The following is a 19,051-nucleotide window of genomic DNA, read 5'->3' as shown; positions in this document are numbered from 1 at the left end:
GGCCACCCACCTGTGGCCGGGGCTCTTGGTTAGGGGGGGCTACGCTCGACGGAGCATTCATCGTTATTTTCCTGCTCCCCCTTTTCCGTGATCCTGCCAGTTCCGGCAGCGCGGACCCTTCTCCTGGTGATCCTGTCAATTAAGGCAGCGCCAACCTCATTTCTCTTTTGTTCCGCCTACGGGCGCAAAGCGTGTGGCGTAAGGCCAATAAACACGTTTCTACGGTATCCCTGTGTTTGGTGTGGTCTCCCGTCCACCGGAGCCTAGCGGCAACCAACGGACGGACCCGGCCGTAGCCGCCATAGCAGCGGACTGCGGAGTGGGTTTTGCTTCACAGCGATCAGCAAGGTAAGTCGAAACCCATCTTTTGCAACCGACGAGTTACGGAGTGGGTATTTGCCTCACTGAGGACTTTGGGGTAAACTAGAATCCCACAACTGGCGCCCCAACGTGCGGCCCGTCCGGCGTCTGCAAACAAAGCAGCACGCTCGCAATGGCAGCGAACCAGGCCAATTTCCGGCCTTGGACTTCGTGGACGGAGGGAGAGGCGAACGCCCGAAACCCGACGCCACCCAACGGCTTAGTGGCCACGTCAGCCACGCACGGACACAATGCAGTGTCTTTTGAGCCGAGCTTGCTCCTAAGCGGTGGCGCCCCAACGTGCGGCCTGTCCGGCGACTGCAAACAAAGCAGCACTTTCGCAATGACAGCGAACCACGCCGATTTCCGGTCAAGGATCAAACAGGTGGACTGTAGAGGAAACGATTGCTGTCATCCATAGGTCGCTGGTTCGAATCCGGCTCGTCCGGGGAAGGCTCTGGGCCACGGAGCCTCGTTCTTTTTGGAGCTTTCCCCATTCCACGAATCTGCCTAATGCGGCAGCGTGGGCCCCCTCCAGGTGAATCTGTCTAATGCGACAGCGCCGACCCTTTTCCGTTCTTTTCTTTTATTAGTTTTGCCGACGGGCACAGCGTGGTGGCACAGCAGCCAAATAAACCCGCTTCTTCAGTATCTTTGTGTTTTGGAGTGAATCCTCTCCTTGGAGTCCACGGCAGCCTCCGGACGGACCCGGCCGTAGCAGTCCTCAACATCGAGCTACGGAGTGGGATCGACCTCGTGGTGCAGTAAGGCAAGTCGAATCCCACAATATATATATGTATATTTACGCTTAAGACAATATATTGGTTGGACCATATTCAGCTGCGCATTGAAACGGCGTGCTGCGGCTCCGTAGCTTTGGTTCCATTGCTACATAAGGTTGTGCTTGAGTATTCGAGACTCCAAAGAAACGGACGTCACCTAGTGGGAAAACGCTGAACTAGACGGGACAGGTTTTTTTGCTATTTCTGCTCGTCTCTTGTGGCTTCCTTGATTACATGTTGTCGGTGGTCTGCATGATGAAACAGTCCTCCCGGTGACTCTGTAGCAACTGTAGTATCTGCTTTTTACCTAGGTTGCTCTGAACGCATCCTACGCATCCGCGTGAATTAGCCATTCCGCGTTTTTCATCGTTCATCAGCACCGTGGAAGGACAGTAGGCAGTCCTTTTGAGAGATGGCAGTTATGACATTAATTTAATGAAATTGCAGTAATAAAATTACGGTAATGAAAATAATTTTTTGCTAATGAGTAATGTAATGAATTACTTTTCAAGGCTGGCGATTCAGTAGTGCAATGAACGACTTTTAGTCAGTAGATTAAAAACAAATACTCGTTAATTTTGAAATTACTTTTATCCCAAATCAGAAAGCTCAGTTGCCACCTTTATAGAAAGAAATAGCAAAAATATTTTATAGGGAAATTTCGTGAAACAGACAACGGAGTAAATAACGACGGCCATCTGAACGAAAAACCTCGTACGAAGAGCTCGACAGACGCACAAAGGCGGCTGAAAAGGCGAAAGAGAAAAGCTTACGTGCAAAGAGGTCACTGGAAGACCACGGCTCACGATTCCCATGCAAGCAGATTCGCTGCGGTTACGTCATCACGACGACATTTGAGTTCCTTCATACGTAATCTGACATTGCGGTGGTAGCTATACCAGGTCACAAGAACCAATCAACCATTTTCCTTTGATCGCCTGACCCGTCCATTTCTCGGCACTCAGGTATGAACGAGAACCCCGTTATGTGGCAAAAGATGGACGCTTGACTGTTCCAACGAGCACGTAGCTTCTACCCCACTGTCCGCTTAGGGATGAACGGCTTAAGGGCCAAAAGGCGAAGGGCACATCACAAGTGAGGTCAACACATTTTAAAACTTGAGACGACAGGACAAATATATCCCCAGCCTTCTTGCTGGAGCGTCAAGCAAGGTCAAACCGTAAGCTTCGATCATTGTGAAAAAGTAACGACCGGAATAAATAGTTAACAACAAAGGCCTTGTGAAGGCCCCAGACGTTTCATGCGTATCCTTGGCCTTGTTAAGTAAAAGCAATTTTAGCAGTCAAAAAAAAAAAAAAAAGGGAATCGAGCAAAACAGCTACCGCTCGCCGTATACCTCTCTGGCTACCTTTGAGAACTTTATACGCCAATAAGCCTACGAGGAGATATCGCAACCTGTTTGATGGGAAAGTACAGAATTTTAGTAAGCTCGCGGCATCCATTTCTTTAGGTAGCGACGCTTGCGCTCAGCGAATATTCAACCCCTTTGTGTGATAACGCGCAACAACTTAGGCTTTTCGGGTTTTGGGGAACAATACTGATTGAGAGGCATGACCGGGAGTACGTCAACTAGTGCTTTTGTGAGAATAGGATTAGATTAAGTAAGGTTAATGTTTCAGGTAAGGATTTACTGTAAGATCGAGCTTCCATGGCCCTACTTAACATACTGACACGGGTTTTTAGTCATTCTCAATGAGTAAGTGGGAAACAGCACCTTTTAACTAATAACGTTCCCTGCTGAATGAACCGAGAAACCGGTCAGTCGATTCTTCTTTAGTCACAACTAAAGAAGAAGCTATTCATATTGTTTAGCGCTCATGTCGTATCCGCCAGCAGAACGACCATTCAGTATCGATCGGCTCGTGCTGCATCGGGCTTTTGCGCTGTAAACAGGAGGACCTGAGTTTTGGTACATATACTATAAATAAAATGAGCACAAATGACCGAGTCGATGCATTGAAAATAAATGTGAAAGTAATTTTATTACCTTTTTGAAGTAATTGTAATGTAATTACATTTAGTCTGCGGTAATTTGTGATGTAAATTATTTACATTTCCTCAGTTTCAAAAATGTATATACTAATGTAATTTAATTACTTTTTAAAGTAATTTGGCTATTTCTTATCCCTTCTTTGCTTTTTCGAAGAAAGTCAAGCCTATGAAAACTCGGTTACGCCAGCACATTGCCGCAGGTTCGTAATGTTGAAGATAACAATCGGGGCTAGCCATTTTAAGTCCAATGGTTGCTTGATGATGCCGCAGCGTTGCGCGTTGAGCTGGCACATGGTACTGCACAATCTGGTTTAAACCGCCCTATTTGTCCGATACTTGAATCCCCCATGGGTCGCTGTAGTCACAAATATACATAGAGGCGGAAACGTGGGCTGTGAACCCCAGAGGAGCAGTTAGTAATATCGACTGGAGCAAATATTTATCGCGTGAATGGTATGTTTACTAAGAGAATAATCATTTATACCATTAGTATTCTATGTCGAGAAACGATATTAGCGACAAAAAGGCAAGTTGTTTGTAAATTATTGATTCGCAATTTGTCACCGAGAAAAGGCATGCTATAAGAAAGTCGGGTACAAATGTAAGAATAGTAAACGACGCAGCAAGCGATCGGTGTAGCGTGGGTTCATGTACGTGTTTTCGGGTGCTACGTTTGTTTACGTGAACCCTGCATGTGGTGCGTTCAGCCGATTTATGGCGTGCGTTATGTTTGTGATATATAAAGTGTAGACGGTGCAATCATATCCGCGCGAGCAATGCAAATAATTTTGTGGCCTTTGAATTGGGCTATAGCTAGCACCTCCTAGCTTCTTCTGCTAAGTGGGAACTAGATATTTTACACCAGTTAGCATTCACCTCTAAGCCAATGTAGTGGTTTCTGCGTGGTCCTGCTGATGAGACTAGTTACATTTATTATTTTTTTAAGTATTAACTGTTAAGAACATACCGGTTACACGCTGTAGTTGGTAAGAAGTTAGTAACCTATGCGACAAGAGTAATTAATCAAAAGTTAGTAAATAGTAGGACCTTTTTCCTAAGAGTACCCTCTACTTAATCTGGCCAAATCTATACTATACTAAAAAGTATCAAAGTATTTTGCGCACGTTGGTATAGTACGCAACGCTCGTCAAGGCGGTACCCGGAAGGAACAGATTCCCAAGACACATATTTCTGAATTTCTGATGAGTACAATACAGCTGAACGAAAAATAAAGATGAAGTAATTTCTGCCGTGTCGCGTTTTATCCGTTCGACAGGTGCAAGGGGTTAGGTTTTTATATACTGATGTGGGTAAGAAGGACTATTATTAAGGGTTAACGCCAGATAGTTAAGAGCAAATCTAACGGTTCAAATGTCACCCACAGTCGAATCGAATGATTATTACGTCACCTTCGATATACATTCACTATGCTCACTGCAGATGTGTACGGACAAAGATAAGGCAACGGAAAGTCTTGAACCTTACTGACTAGCAAGCCATGTTCTCCACGGGAGTGAGGAAAGTTTTAGTCCTAACACCACGAAAGTGACTTCTAGACCTGGACATGAACGAGCGAAACAACCAAGAATCTTCTCTATTAAAGACATGTTCATTACTATTTATCACGTGTAGCAAGAATTTGAAGCCTACATTTTTATGCATAAACTAATAGTCTGCTGTTTCGTGCAAAACACTATTCCAGACTAAACGTAAAAATTATGTTTTTAAATTGGTATACCAAATCCCGGCGCTCTTCAGTGAAGATATATTCTGATGAGGCTTAACTTAAAGGGGCACTCAAGTGGTTTTTGAGTTCGTGTTTTGATGATGACAACTGAATCTAGGCGCTCTAAATATCACTAAAAAACAAAACATGTAGTCATGCGGTGATTATTTCTTTAATAAAAATGTAATTGAAGGCCGCCGAACCTCTGATCCATCCGAAAACGAAACCACTCTCATTGGTCACCGCACGCATATCAAAACGATCTCGGGCCAATGGCGTTGGACGACGTTCCGTCGCGCAGTGATCCCGGGATAGCCGCACCGGTCGAACTTCTCTTAAGGCGGGAACACATTTGCGAAAAAACGAACCGAAAATCGGAGAGAAATCGGAGGCTGCGAAAATCGTAGCTTGCGATTTTCGGAACACGAGCCACATGAGGTGGAATCCGCGGCGCGGAAATCGCAATGCACTGCGGTTTTCGTGCTCCGACTTCAGGAGGCTGTGCGATAGTCTGGCGAACTGGCGTCCCATATTTCGCGCCTCTTAAAAACTTCAGCTATTAAAACCTCGTTGAATGCCACGCGAGCCTTTGTACCACCATCCTTTGATAAAGACAGAAGGGGTTTTCGACGAAGTTTGAGACGAGAACGCAGGAATGGCATACGATGTTACCTGCGCTGCTTCCGAAGCTGCGCGAGCCGCCATGTTGCGAGCCGATCGTATCTTTTCGTTCCGTCCTGTTCCGGGCTTTCGCTCACCGAGCTCCTCCGCCCCGATTTCGGAGGCGCGGTGCGAAAATATCTGGCGCTGCAGATCTTTCGAACCGCTCCCGATTTTCGGAAAAGGGGAGGAGCCTAGCTGCCGTGCGATTTTCGTGTGCGGTCTTCGCACAAAATTCGGCTTTTTTTCGCAAATGTGTTCCCGGCTTTATTCGAGCTTCGATCATGGCGGAGTTCTGTATGCTGGAGGACCTGACGCCGTTAAAGGTTGAAATTCTTCGGCAGACAGCCGACCTGGGGATGATTTCCTATGACGCCACTCCGACGTGCGTTGTGGACGATAGCAGCGCTTCGGAGTCGTGTTCGGGTTCCGATGGACGACGAAAACGCAGCCCTTTTCGGGCGTTCTTTGATTTGCGGTTCGGGCAAGCCGTAACCAAACAAACGTTTGGCATCGCAGCGTAACCTCTGGTACGTGATATGAAACGATGTCGCCACGTTGACTTTCGTCTCGGAAGGACGGCAGGCTGGTTCAGACATACGCAACGAGCGCGTTACCTGCGACTGCGTCCGTTGCAACCGGAGCGACCGGAACGACCGCTCTGCGCCGCGCGTGCACACACCTGCAACCACCGCAACAAGCGCAGCGGGTCGGCAGCACGGCGACCACTTCTACGCCGCCGTCAGCTGCTTGAGCGGCGCCTCTAATAGGGGACGCATTGCCACTCAATGCCATAACAGAATGTAGACATACAGTTTCACACGCTTTTTTTTCGATTATAAAAGACATGTAATCAATTTCGTGATCAGATAGACGTTGCGAGCGTTCGGGATTGATAACACTAATCACATTTCTCCGGTGATGAAAACGCGTGAAAATTCGACGGCACGGGCGTTTCTGCTGTCTTGAGAGTGCCGCCACGACATCGCCGCACGAGTAGGTGGATCGTCCCTTCTAGAACGTGCTGGTTTATCATAGCGACACACGACGAAAATTCACAGTCAAGGATAGCGCTTTTACGCGGAACGATGTGCTTTCACCACGCCGTCCACGTCGACGACCACCACCGACGCCATGTTTGAGTCGCGAGTTCATGATACGTGCGCTTCCGCGCATCCCGAGGGAACGGGAAATTCACCCCCGCGGAGGAAGGCAAGGAGAAAACGTAGTCCCTTGTTTGTGAAACGATAATTGCAGTGTCGCGTATTCTAAACTAGAAATATTTTACGTCTTGTGAAATTATCATGCACAACATATCTAAATGAACTGAAAATTGTTTCTTTAGCGAAACTTTACAAAGGCCGCCAACATTTTGAAACAAACGATAATTTCATTGGTCGGCGCAGGAACAGAAAAGACTCCGCACGTATTTTATTCATGCGTGATTAATAGGCGGTTCTGTTTTCTAAAACTGAAGATACTCATTCACTGACAGTTCCTTAACGATATTACACCAAAAAGTAGCTTCCCCCAAAAAACAGCTCGAGTGCCCCTTTAAGACACAGGGATATTTACAGCGCGTTCAACGTTCTACTAAAATATATGTTTATTTCAAATCTAAGTAAATCTAGAGGGTGCCAAAAGGCAACTAGATACCCCAAGGCACGTCAATTTGTACCGGAGCCTCTGAGGGGGATTGTTTGATTGGTAAAAGGACAGGGAAGTTCGTGATCCTTTTCAATCACTAAATGTCCTTTTCGAAATGCAGTTGTCCTGCGGAAGTTTTCTCACACACGCTTATTAACTTGTAGTGCTTTATTTTTATACGATCGTTTTATCAACATGCAATGTTGTCAAGATCAATATAACTCTCTAATGAGCAAGACAAGTTTTAAAGGAGAAATCGATAAAAGCAGAAATATATATTTGATTGGACTTGAGTCGCGACTTGCTTTTTGAACCAGTCAAACTCGATACACATGTCTCAAAAAGCAACGAATGCACCATCGTAAGAAATACTAATGTTAGTTGTGGCTGAGTAACGGCGTTTTAGATTATATAATTAAATGATAACAGAGATATTCGCAATTTGTACACACGTGCTGCGTGAGACTTAGCGCAAAGGTAAGCATAGAGTTGAAAATTCATGTGTTCGCTAAAGTTTCTGTCTAAATTTGTAAATTCTTACCCCTTCGCTCATTAAATATGGTTTTCTCACTTAACAAGTGGTATATATAAAGTCGTACAGGAGATGATAAAGCGTAAATTTATTGTTCTCGATATTGGCATGTACCTTCCAGGCTGCTCTACTATTTCAGGTTGGGGAGAAAAAGTCAAATGCTACATAGACATTTCTAAAACTCAAGACGTAAGCTGCAAAGAGTGGACAAACACAAGACGTCTCAAGTTCAGCCGTGTTAAGGAAAGACGTCTCAATGGAGACGTCTTGTGTTTGTCTGCTCTTTGTAGCGGCCATCTTGGGTTTTAAAAATGTTCAAATTTAATCAGCTCACCTGCCTTAATACGTTATCTTCATGTGCTACGTGTCCGCGTTAAATGAGCTCATGTTGATGCTGGCAGCGTAGCATCTGCCTTCTTTCCTCCGCAGACACAAACCGCACGTACAATGGCATTTGAACTACTAAGTGGTTTTCCCGCTGCGCAGATGTGTTTTTAGCGTCGGGTATTACCGCCCACTTCCAAACGACTTGAAGAGACTCTTTAAAAATATCTCGGGATAATTTGTCCTTACATTAAAGGTTTCAGCATTGAGGTGTCAGAAGGTTTTAGTAATTCTACTATAAATCTATTGAGCGGAAAGCTGAGGTAAACTCATTACTTATATGGGTTAACTGTTTGAGTCGGAGTTCTCCAAAACACTGTACGCAGGCCGGATCCCGCTCGCGGAGGGCGTCCCACGTGGCGACGACTCGCCGCGGTCCTTTCAGTGGCCTCCAGGCCACTTTTCCGTTTCTAGCAAAAATAAGCGCGTTTAAATAAATCACAACGCGACGTTGGCCAAACGCTTCGTATTATTTACTTGCTTATTTTCTGGCCCTCGAGGTTGCGACAAACACCCAACCCGGTCCCTTAGCTATAAAGTTGGGAGATCTCTGGTATAATCTTAAAGACTTGTCCTGAATTGTTGAGCAACTTTACTGGGGTTTCGACGTATCCATGTCTAGGTTAATTATACATTACAGAGATTAACCGTCATAATATTAAAAAAAAAACATCGTTCTTATAAAAAAAATTTATTCGTATAATTTAAAGAGCAATCCAGTGTAACTCGGCTCTCGTGATTGTGAACGGTGACATTTTTCAAGCAACTACTTATAACAGCTTGATAACGACCATCTCCGTACACAATGCCTGGGCATCTTCTCGCCAGCTCTACTTCACCTTGAGGTGTGGGTGGAAAGAAAACTGGTCTTTCATACTCGAAGTGTGAAGCGTGATGTTCTCTACCCTGATGGCACATTCACACTTTCGGTTGAGCTGCGGTTGCGAAGCCGCGACGGATACGGTTCGCGAGCGAACTGCCTCTTTTGTTATCGCGGCAAAGAGGTCTGGATGTTTATTGTTTCGGTTTAGTTTGGGTTTTGGCGTGACATATGGATACCGTAGTGGTATTTTCACTCAGAATGTACTGCTCCGCCTCAAACTCGAAGTTCCAGACGCTCCAAGCACTGCTCAGTATCACGCTGTCCTTGCCGCAGATCTTAAAGGAGCCTTCGGCAACCTGTCCCACGACCTGATTCTTGAAGAGTTGGCAGCCACTGGCTGCGGAGCGAGTGTGTACAATTACATCTCCAATTTCCTCCGCGACAGGTCTGCCAGCCTCGTTCTTGGTCACCTTTGCTCCCCCTCCGCTCAGGTGGCAAACCGTGGTAGTCCGCAAGGCTCTGTACTCTCTCCCCTCCTGTTTAACCTTGCTATACGAGGTCTCTCTCCCCTTCTGGATGAGATCTCAGATGTCAGACATGCAATTTATGCAGATGACATTACTGCCTGGGTAACGAGAGGCTCCCTCGGACACATAAAGACTCAGCTACATCAAGCCGCGACTACCAGCGAGCAATATGCCCGGCGTGGGGGCCTCACATGTTCCCCCACTAAGTCAGAGTTACTGGTCGTGACAAAACACATTCGCGGACAAACCGATCTTCCCCTCACCATCACACTAGATGGCAAACCCGCCCCGCGTAAATCGGCCATACGGGTGCTTGGCTTCACGTTGCAGTCCAACGCCAAGGCAACACAAACCCTTCACCAACTCACTAACCAGTGCAACCAAATCATGCCCATGCTACGCCGCGTCTCTAACCGCGGAAATGGCCTTAAAGAGGGAGATGCCTTGCGCCTTGTCCAAGCCTTGATTCATACACGCCTACTCTACCACCTACCGTACCACAACTTCACCCAGACCGAACACAAACGTATGTCTACCCTACTACGGAAGGCGCAGAAACTGGCGCTCGGTCTCCCCGTTCGCACAGCCACCGCTTGCCTAGAGCGGCTTGGTGTGACCAACACCCTGAAGGAACTTATAGAAGCGCGTGAGTCTGCCCAGTTGATGCGCTTGCGCTCGACGGCTCAAGGGCAGAGTCTCCTTGCCACCCTTGGTTTCCCAACTTGCCCTGCTTCCCTTAGCGCTGCGGGTCTCTCCCCCGCTGCTCGCGCCAAACTCATTGTGGCTCCTATTCCCCGCCATATGCATCCTACCCGTCACTCGGCCCGGCGTGACCATCGCTCGCGCTACCTCCGACGCGCGTATACTGAAGGCGCGATACCGTTCGTGCACTCTTTACGGACGCCAGTCCGCAGGATGCACGGGGGGGGGGGGGGGGGGGAGGGGGGATCGCAGTCGTTGGGAACAATGATCTCAGGCTGGTCCACGCTGCCACGGAACATGGTCTCACCGACGTGTCCTTCCTGGAGGAGCGTGCGGTTGCCAGGGCAATCCTTTCCACCTCCACTCTTTCCTCTTCCACGCCCACTCACATTCTGACTGACTCCCAGACGGCCTGTCGCCACTTCCCTTTACAACACCCTACATCCCTTCACTGCGTTCCTACTCGACTCTTTCCTATCCTCCACCTCCCACACTTTCCGGTTAGTCTGGGTGCCTGGGCACGTAGACATCCCTGGTAATGAGTGCGCACATGCGCTCGCCCGAGAACTCTCAAACCGGGTACCTGGGGAAGACTCTGCTACCACCCGACCAGCCCCTTTTTCATGCTCCACTCACCTAGCTGAACTATGCCTCGCTCTACAACATTATCCTCCTCCTCAGCCTTCCCTTACTCGCAGACAGGGCGTCCTATGGCGTCAACTCCAAACCAACACCTTCCCGACGCCCCTTTTCTACTCATACGTGTACCCCTCCCGCGGTCCGCCTGAGTGCCCGCACTGCGGCGATCGTCCTACCCTTCTCCATATGGTCTGGCAATGCCAAGTCATTCCCTCTGTCTCGTCTCTTCCCCACCCCTCCCCTACCTCCTGGGAGGAGCGGCTGATCGATGACACGGCCACCGGCCAGCAATGGCTGGTGGACCGTGCTGAGTCGGTGGCCGCCACGTATGGGGCCCCGGACTAGGGGCTCCAGCTGGGTGTACTAGAACCCATACCTGCAATAAAGTTGATTCATTCATTCGTTGATACAACCTAATGGCTGCCGCGTCATGTGATCCCAAGATCGCAGCGCCCATGCGGAGGAGGATGAAAAGGTCTAAACAGGAATTCTAGACCGAATCGCACCGCCGCGCTCCCTGACGGCGCGCCGCCTGCTGCTAAAAACGGCGCAGTGCGCAGGCTCGTTTTTTCTTATCTGCTGGCTTTCTCGTTTGTTCGCTCTGCTCGCTGACTGAATTCCGGCGATAGACGCCGCTTCCGCAGTCGTGATTTCACAATCTTCGCTCATCGCTCTGGACAGCGGCCGAACGGCGGAGCTCCCGTGCTGTGCTGCACGGGCAGTTCACGCGACTCTATTGCTCGACTAGCAGAAGCGTCAAAAACAATCGCACGCAACTCAGCATATGCGCCTCGGAGATTGCGGAGCGGGGTGGCTGCACATTTGCCTCTACGGGACTACAGTTACTCCGAGCCATGGGCATTCGCTTCTTGCGCCCCCGACATCGTCATGCGGGATGAGCCCGTGGACGTTTCTTCTGCTGCCGCCGTTATAAAAATTTACGCAACACAATAAACCTTAAACAATCGGAAAGAATAAACACAAATTCGGGACAAAAACAGACGCATGCAACAGCTGTATGCGTCTGTTCTCGTACCGAATTTGTGTTTATTCTTTCCGATTGTTTAAGTATATTTACCAACACGCACAATTAATGATAATAAACCTTTTCATCAAATCATTTGTTTTGCATGGTTTTGTGCAACGGGTTTCTGTGCAGCAAAGGGGGGGGGGGGGGGGGGGCGTCTGCTCTGCGCAGCCATCTTTCACGCCAACCTGGACGACCACCGGCAGGCGTGTGGGCTCGGATACGCCCGGTGCTGCGCAGGCTCCGACAGTTCGTCAACTACGCCTTCTACAACTCGCCGATGATTGTCTCCTGATGCGTTCGCTACACTAGACCCGCATACAACGAGTCTTCCTAACCGAAGACTTCCGCGTGTCTTTAAGTGCCTAAATTTTGACTTGGGAGTAATATCGTCGTCAAAGACGTCAGAAAGGTATGCTCTAAGATATATGGAGTGTTGGCTTTCCTGACTTTTTTGTTGCCACAGAGTCTGGAACGCGCTCAAAGACTCCTAGGTAAAAGAACGTGGCGTGGTGTTGTTTAGGAAGATATGTTATGATTTATCGTTGAATTAGTTTCAAGATGATAATCTGTTTCAGCTTGAAAGTGCTCGGCGTAGTGTACATGACATGAGTCAATCAAGGCCACCTCTGATCTTGTTGTTAATTGCTCGATTGTTTTTGAACCCAAGATTTCCTATCTATTGTGCTGTAGAATTTTTTTTTTTACGTCCGAGTGCAATACGTCCGAAAACATTTCTTTGAGCAAAAATGAATGAAATGAAAGGAAATGAAAGCGCTTGAAAGAGCCAATTGCTGCAATTTAGGGAGGCCGCTCGTCGATTGACCAAACTAATAATGCGTTTAGAACCACAAAAAACGGTCTGCGCTATGGCACCGAACAGGGTGAAACATACGTCATGCTCAGTGCCAAAGCGCGGACAGTTTTTTTTTTTTATAATGTTTAGACATATTACCAGTTCCGTCATTCACCAAGCCCCCTCCGGATTGCATGCAGCGCTTGGCTAATGCCAGTTGACTTGCGAGAGAGAAGACGCTCCAGATGTGTTAGATTGATGTACACTGCTTATTACACTTGTCCATAACGCGAAAGGAAGCGACTTTCTCCTGCGAGCGCTCGTCTGGTGGCATTAGCGGCAACTAATTTAACCACGGGGGGAAACACGGAACGTCTCGCTCGAGGGGTGTCCTGCCTGCTCCATCGGGGTCGTCGTCTAGAATCACTAAATAAGCTATGCTTTCAGAGTACCACATTCGTTTTCTTTGGGATTTTGCCGACAATACAGTCGCTCTAGTCAACAATATTCTCGTTCGCTGCGGCATCATTGGACAGCGGCAGTCACGTGAGTCGCTAACATCATCATCCCGTTTTTTCAACGCCACCATCTTGGGTCCAGCGAACCACTGCCTGCTGCTGTTTTACTGTTTACTGGGCGCGCGCTGAAGTCCGTCGCTCAGCATGCAGTATTTTCCTTCTGACGTCGAGATACAAACAACACGACCTTGATTCGCTGCTACAGTTGCGGCTACGGCAGCTGGCGCAGGCGACGACTACAGCTCGGCTTGGATCAGTTTCAGTCACTCCTCCATCTGTGCGTGGACCCAAGATGACGGCGCTTGACGTCCTTCAGACGCGTAGCTTGGGAGTTTCGATACTCTGAAAGCGTGGCTTTATTTAGTGACTCTAGGGTCGTCGAGCCCTGTTATCGCGCTCTTCGCAAACGTCATGAAACCCTATGCATAGAACACAGAAATAAAACCCGATGGCTTAGTAACAATGTGATTACATATGAAAAAAATTTTTTTTTTCCTCGTGCTGTGTTTTAAAAGTATTTACCCAATCTCTTATAAACCAGGCGAAGTGTTTGTCGACGACACCCAATCAAGCGGGCAGGAAACCCCTCGAGCGGGTTGTTCTATGTTTCCCCACGTGCATACATTAGTTGCCACTGACGCGACCAGAGAGCGCTCAGCGGAGAAAGCCGCGCGCTACCGCGTTATGAACAAGTGTGATTAACACTGTACGTATATAGAGAACCGATTTGTCTAAAGAGGAGTCACCCGAGCAAGGATTCGAAACAAATTATTAACTAGAATGCCACGTTATGTCTATAAAAAGTATGCCGACTCATAAGCAAAACAAAGGGCGTTTTTTTATTATTTAATAAAACTAAAGTTGTTCTTTTCTTTTTTTTCCGCCCCGTTAAAGCGGTTTCCCGCGTTATAGTCAGAGATTTCGAAATTGTGAATAAACAAAAACTAAAAGTTCTCAAAACAATATATTTTTTTCTGGTTCATTTTTTTTAGTTTTGATCTTTTTTGTTGAATCTATTTCTGCAACTGCCAATAAGTGCAAAAGATTTTCATTCCTTTTGCCTTACTTCTCTCTGAATTTTTAAACTGGGTGCTTCACTGTTGTCTTTCTAATGTTAGATGCTATATTTGTTAAAGTGAGTGTGTTCTTTCTTGTTTTAGAGATGAAGTTTTTTATCTTTGTGATTAAAGAAGAAAAAGAAAAACAGAACAAACCTAATGAGGGTCGAAAGTGTGTTGAAATAAAGGAATAAAAAAAAATTAGAAAGTGCGCTAAGGACAGTAAACGTGAATTGAAAATATAAACTGACCGCATCTCCACGTGATTAACGATGTTGATTGGGGCGAAGCTCTGGTGGTGCTGATGATACTGATTTTGTTCATAGATAGTGCTGTTGGTGCTTATTTTTTTTTTATTGCTCATAGGTAGTGCTGACTTCCGGGTTACGTTTCGACTTCATTGTAACAGCTTTATGGTCGGTAAAAGGCGGAGCCAGTCGTTCTGCTAGCGGATCAGCTTGGATCCGCTAGAAGCCGTGGGAACGCATCTCCACCGCCTAAGTCAACGGTCCATGTCAGAAAGAGAATGCGTGGTATGGAACGTGGTTATATACGCATTTGAGCATCTGACCGCAGCGCCCTCTCGTCTATAAACGTTGAGCCAATGCATGCAAAGTTTAAAGCGATTATATACGTATTTGACCGCAGCACCCTCTCCTGTATAGACCTGAGGGGCTACATGCAACGTTTCATCCATTTCATCCCCAACTCTTGAGTTACTACCACATCTCAGAGACCCCTACTCGTCCCGCAGCCGTGGCAGAATGCTTAAGGCGATGGGCTAGAAATCCATTGGGGTCTCCCAGCACAGGTTCGAATCCTGTCAACTGCGCAAACATTTTTTCTCCTTTTATTAGCCTCGTCCCACTAGAGCGACAAACACCGGTTTTGTCCGACGACACCACAAAGTTTCGTGTCACCGATGCTGTCCCACTGCAACGACCGACACCCGCGACAATCGCCGACAAGCGCCTACAAACGATGACGACGGACGAGTTCTTGTCTGTCGTTGGACTTGAAGCGTAGCGAGCAGTCCCACTGAGGAACATCTCTCGGAGGCAAACTTATCCTCCTCGCCTGTTTCTGCCTTCTGTTGCCTCCCTCCAACCCTTCTACCCTTCCTCCCGGAACGAGAAGCCCTTGGCGGCCACTCCTCGTTCCCGGCCCCGCAGTTCCGGTTGCTCGATTGCCCCGTAGTGGTCGCGGGCGCGGCTTGCTGGCTGGCGCCGGGCGGTCGTGTTGCGAAAGGGAATTCGCTGTGACTGGTTTCGCCCGCGAAAACTTGGTGCGCGAGGTGGCGCTTGAAGACGCCGAAATCTATGCCCCTGCATCACGATGGATACACCCATGTGCGAGGACTGACCAAAGTAAGACCGCTTACCACGAAGTAGAACACGACGTTCCGCGGCAAGCCATTCCGGGAGACGAGATACTTGTCATCACGCTCTGTGATAATCGGGATGCCGTATTGTCCACCAAAGACCGCCTGCCCTCCATCATTCGAAGATGAAGGTGTAAACATCCTCAAAATCAGCGTGAAACTCAGCGGCACTCGCCTTGAATGCCTCGAACAGCCCAAAAAAGGAACGATTCGGGTATTTCTAGTTCACAAAATGTTTGGTGTCGATTGTCATGACTATTTACGGAAAGTCACCAACGACAAATGAAGAGAAGCGGAAACTTTAATCAAGAAATAAATTAATCGTCTCCACTTTTACCGTGTTTGTCGGCGCGTTTTATGCCCAAAGAGAAAAACACGAAAACCGCGTCGCCAGAGTCTGTTTGTCTGTGTATTTTGAAGTGTGTTGTTGACAACTCCAGTCCCACTAGGAAACACGTTTCCTTGCCCCTGTGTTCTGCGTCGTGTCTGCCAGGTGGGACGGCGGACTCCGACAAACGGGCTGTCTGTCGGTGTCGTCTGTCGCTCGCTGTCGTGTGTCGCTGTCATTTGTTGATGTCTGTCGCTCTAGTGGGACGCGGCTATAAGAATACATATGGTGTGGCAATCGATGTGAGCACGGACACCGGACGGACAAGGCCAATCCCTAAGGAGCTTCGCCCCTAAAAATGTACTCCAAACTGAGCGCGTAGGTGTCGCTCATTATTTTCAAGTATTCACGCAACATAAGCATGGCCCCTGTGGACATGTTGAAAAGCAACTAAGCAACTGCCAATCATTGATTTCTAATGTAGTAGACTCGATCGCGGATGGGGAGCCCGGCGGAGGCACCACCTGCGGTCATTGCTTGACACCAGACAATAGACCCTTTTCGAAATTCAGCCTATCCACCTCTATAACTATCATCATCTAAATGTACATCATCCGTACATGCTAATGGCGGCATTTGATGGCTGGACAGGCAAGATTTTGAGGATGGACACCTCAACATTCCAGACGTTAGTTCGTGTGGTCCGATGTCAAAAAGACGAAACGTATAAAATTTTATGCACTCTGCTTTTGAAAGCGTCATATAAATCCTTGAAATGCTCAGCTTCGGCACGCCAAGGCAGTTGAAGACAATTAAATGTAAAGAATTTTATCCAAGGTGTTACTCAACTAAACACCTCCAACCGAGTAGTAGTTTCTTCACTTCATCGGAACTGAAACAAACCAACAAATATTTACAGCGAAGAACACCGTAACTTCCGTAAGTCTACCCTTGACTAATAGGTACTAGGTTTTGAGTGCCATTAGCATACACAAATTTAGACAGGTACTAGAGTTACTTGATTGATTGATTGATTGGAGTTTTATGGCGCGAGAGCAACTAGGCCAAAATGCGCCAGGTGCATACACTATTGCGGGAAAGGGTTAAGGAGAAGACAGAGCTATAGTAGCTGGTGATTCAATAAAAGTATGAACATGAATCGTGTAAAAGATATGGATATGAATTTCAGGTAAGTATAAAAGTTATAATCAATAAGGAATTATCTGAAAATAGAAAAAACATGCTGAAAAAGGAGGGGTTATAACAGGTATAGATAGCCTGTTATTTTAACAAATTCCAAAACTTTACTGAAAGGTACAACAGGTTCATTTCCTAGCAAAAATTTAGGATGAAATGGAGGATGGGATCTAGAAATAGTGGAAAAACATACTTGTCGTTTTTGATCCAAGTACCTACAGTGCCACAGAATATGTAGGACGGTCAACGTTTTGCCACTATGCTCACAGCACGGGGTGTCATCATTACAAAGTAAATATAGATGCGTTAAACGAGTGTGCCCAATACGCAAGCGGCACATCAAGACCTCGTGGAACCGGTTCCTCTGGTGGGAACTCTCCCATAATCCTAAACAAGGTTTGATATTATGTAGTTTATTGTCTGTTTCTTGATTCCATTCTAACTCCCAAAGTTTATAAATTGATTTTTTAATAACTGGTTTAAAATCCTCATATGGTAGGCCGACCGATGCTTTTAGGTCACCATTAACAGAGGCAGCCAATCTATCTGCTGCCTCATTATCTGGAATACCTACATGGCTTGGCACCCAGCATAGTTTTATATCAAGGCCAAGCAGGAGAGCGCGATTCATTTGGACACGCGCTTGTTGAACGAGGCGATTCTTCGTAACGGTAAGAGAACATAAAGCCAGTAGAGCACTCTGGGAATCTACGAACAAAATAGCCTTCCTCACACGGTCTTCTAAGATGTGTTCAACCGCCATGACCACAGCGTAAAGCGCGAGACACATGCGCGAAAAATCCATCCGATCCGACGTCCGATCCGGCAGTACGACTGCCTGATCCGAAAACTTTGGTCGCTTCAGACGTCGGATCGGCGATCCGACGTGCGTCCAACGCGCCAGATAGTTTCGCACGACGGACGGATTGTCGGATGCGTCCAGCCAATGACAGCACAGCTAGCGCGAACGTCATGATGACGTACTGGGTCTGGCGGGACGAATAAGAAAACGGGACGGGCGACGGGAAACCGGACGCGTGGAGATCCCGCTGACCCATTCGAAATAGATGGCCGCGGCAGAGGATGCACACTGTTAGCAAGTCCCGTGTATTTGGCGAATATTTGGGGTGAAAAACACGCTATTTACACAAATTGCCATAAATTTACACGATGAGTAACGGATAATTCGTTCAGAAATCATGCGAGGTTGTAAAAAACGTGTTTTGGTTCGGTCATAGACGCATAACCGTGTAGCCGACCTCGATAACACGCATCGCCCCCAGCGACGACCGCGGCATTGCCGGCTATCGAAGCACCGGAATGCTTGGGAACACACTTAGAAAGGACCGTCGAGACAAATGCCGCGGAAAGAAACATGTCTCGGAGACAGATATGCACCAAAAGCAATTGCGCCATGTCGCAGGAGGTTGACGGAACCCCCGCTTACCGTGCTCGCCGCCATCTTCTGGTCGCTGGCAATGCGGCTTCCCTCATGTCGCCCATGTTCGTATTTAGTTTAGGGGTCCTGATAACAGCTTCTTAGACACCACAAATAAAGTTATGGGTCTAATTATTCGTTCCAAACAGTTAAAATGTATATAAAAAGCGTGTCCTCGATGTGAACACGTGACATTGCAGTTGGTTTCGTTTTTGCTTCAACCTTCAACCACTTCAACTGCAAGCGATCTGGCCACGGCGCAAGCGCAACGCCGATGTACGCTGGAAGCAAGCGCCGGTTGGCTTTCGTTATTTTTGTTTGACCGGAGAAAATCTGGCAAGTACGCATGGCGCCGCTACTGTTTTGGTTTGACGGGACGCGAGAAGCTTCGCATAGAGCTTCGGAGTTTGCGAGCACATAGTGCTCGCAAACTCCGAAGACGTGATCGCAGACGTGACCGGAGAAGTGCCCCTGTGATGTCCCTGGAAGACGGAAAGTAGCATTCGTAATCGT

This window comes from Ixodes scapularis, unplaced genomic scaffold (assembly GCF_016920785.2).
Source record: "Ixodes scapularis isolate PalLabHiFi unplaced genomic scaffold, ASM1692078v2 PGA_scaffold1__304_contigs__length_218370807, whole genome shotgun sequence".
NCBI classification, from domain to species: Eukaryota; Metazoa; Arthropoda; class Arachnida; order Ixodida; family Ixodidae; genus Ixodes; species Ixodes scapularis.
This window is presented reverse-complemented; position numbering follows the sequence as displayed.